Genomic DNA, 2,843 nt, shown 5'->3' with positions numbered 1-2,843 from the left:
TACGAAGAATCTGTCTAGAATGTATAATTTGCTGCTGAAATGGAATACACAGGATGAAATGGTTAAATCAGCTATGATTAAATGGGCACAAGACATTGGTCATGACATTATGTTTGCTGACTGGGAACAGTTATGGACCACCGGTATAAAATTTACGGCATGTAATGCCTTAAGAGAGAATATTATGAAAATGATTTATAGGTGGTACATGACCCCAGTCAAGCTTGCAAAAATTTATCATTTGCCCGACTTATCCAGGATTTAAACACCACACAGCGTCTTCCTCTTAAGCCCTCTCTCCAATTAAGATAATGGCGTTCTCTTCTCTTTTAGCAGCCGAGGCCAGCCCGCTCAGCGCCATGTCGAAAAACCCTCCTCGCAGGCCGGCTGAGCTGTTTGCTGTTCAGTTTTCTGTTCCAGCTTACAAAATAAAGAGCTGCTTTGGAGAAATTGCTGTGTCGTCTGCCATGTTTACCCATTTTCCTCTGGGAATTATCGTCCTTTCCCCCCAGAAAAACCTTCCCTCCCTAGCTGCTTGATTTGGGAAGGCTTATTTATTCTTTAAGGAAGCAACATGAACTATTTTGCAACTGGTCTTTAATGCTAGCAATGCACAACTCCTTTAAAACCAAAGTGCTGGTGACGTGGCCATTTGGTTTCTCATCTACCAATAAATTTAAGGACTCATATCATATCTAGTAGGACATGCTTAATACCATGTGACTGTTACCCCAGCATGGATCCTTTGGTTGAGCAGTGCTGTCACGAGATATTGGGCGGGTGGTATTCCAAAAGGGGAAAGGTCTCGGCCGGAAAAGACGGCTTTCCGCCTTCGCAAACTCCCCCTGCATGACTCTCCGTTTATTTCTCCTGTTCGTAACCGCAGGGATTTATTTAAAAAAGTCTCCCCTCCAGCGGTGGGCGTTGGCATAGCCCCCGACATTTCTCCGATGGAAATAGGGACGTCCCACAGAACAGCGGAACCTTCCGGGATCCCGGCAGAAACTGGGCTGGATTCTTCTATCCCGGGAGAGAAAGGGGTGCTCGGAGGGTCTGCTTCCTCGGGCGGCTTTCCCTTCTAGCCACTCCAGCTTGGAGGGCGGAGGGAGGAGGAGGAGGAGGAGGAAGAAACGCAGCTCCGGGTTCGCCGGGCAGACCGGGCGGCGTCCCGCTTTCCCTGGGTGGTAGTTTTGGTGGTGTTCGTTCGTTCGTTCGTTCGTTCGTTCCTTCCTTCCTTCCTTCCCTCCCTCCCTCCCTCCCTCCTACCTTCCTATATATATAACTGTGGTCTTTTGGGGGGGTTATTCAAGGGAAATCTGAAAATCAGCCAGGGTGTGTGTGTATTGGGGGGCGGGGCGTCCGCTGCCCGGATTCGGGAGCAGGGGATGGAAGAGCTGGAAAGGGGAGCGTGGGTCATGTGGCCTGACCCGCCGCAAGGAAGCGATCTCGCATCTGGAACACGGTACCGAGGGCCGTACGAACCTCCCAGGAAGAAGGAGAGAAGGAAAGAAATCACCATCATAAATAAATCATCATCATCATCATTTTTTATTTGTATACTGTCTTTCTACCTTACAAGACTCAAGGCGGTTTGCAAGCTGGAGAAGCAAAAAATGTACACCTGATAATCGAATGCAATAGAAAAATGTGATAATAAAAGAAAAATTTAAAATAAGCAAGCAACATCCAATAAAGTAACATTAAACCATGATTAGATTAGAGAATAAGATAAAAAGTTCAAGAGAAATCCATATAATATATAAAAGTTATATATCCATATAAACATATGAATCCATATAAAATCCAGAAATCCATATAAACATATAAAAGTTAAAGAGAAATAATTTCTATACCACAATCAATAAAACAATGGCAAGCCACAGTACATCAAATTATACAATACAAATTGAGAAGCAGAGACTAGCAGCTGTGGCTCCCCAGATGTTGTTGGACTGCAACTCCCATCATTCCTAGCTAGCAAGGCCAGAGCTCAGGGATGACGGGAGTTGTAGTCCGGGGGGGCGAATCTCTTGAGCTTTGGCTTTCCGCAGCCCCCCTGTTTTGTATATTGGGGGGCACATTCTATAAAGATTTACAGGGTGGGGGGAATCTCTCGAGCGGTCCCCCTGCTTTGTATATTGGGGAGCACATTCTATAAATATATTTGGGGGGGCGAATCTCTTGAGCGGGGAGGTTTGGCTTTCCTCCACCTCTGCTTTGTTTGGGGGGGCACATCCTAGGAAGATTGACGGGGTGGGGGGAATCTCTTGAGCGGCCCCCTTGCTTTGCATATTGGGGGTACATCCTAGGAAGATTGACGGGGTGGGGGGAACTCTTGAGCGGCCCCCCTGCTTTGTATATTGAGGGGCACATCCTATAAAGATTTTGGGGGGCGGCCAATCTCTTGATTTCCTCTGCTCCCCCCCGCGATTTCTCCAGCCCCCCATCCCCACCCCGCTTTTATCTCTCCCTCCCCCCCTCTCGCCCCAAGCCCTGCCCCCCCCACCCGACACCAAACGCCGCCGCATTGGCCTGCCGCTGCCTCCTCCTCTTCCTCTCCAGCGCGCGGCCGCGCGCACGGGTGCGCGCCTGTCTTTGCAGGGGAATTTCGGCGCCGCGGACAGCGCCATTGTGCTTCAGCACCGCGGACGGGGCCGACCCCCCCTTTTTTTGCGGGGAGATCCGGCGGCTGTTTGCAAGGGGGTGGGCATTCAGGGACTGTGAATTTTTTGCGGGGGCGGGGGGGGATTCAGCACCAGGGACAGTGGCTTTTTTTTGCAGGGGGCCAATTCAGCACCAGGGACAGCGGCGTCTTGCAGGGGGGGCCCGAATTCAGCACCAGG

This window comes from Podarcis raffonei, chromosome 11 (assembly GCF_027172205.1).
Source record: "Podarcis raffonei isolate rPodRaf1 chromosome 11, rPodRaf1.pri, whole genome shotgun sequence".
Classification (NCBI taxonomy): domain Eukaryota; kingdom Metazoa; phylum Chordata; class Lepidosauria; order Squamata; family Lacertidae; genus Podarcis; species Podarcis raffonei.
This window is presented reverse-complemented; position numbering follows the sequence as displayed.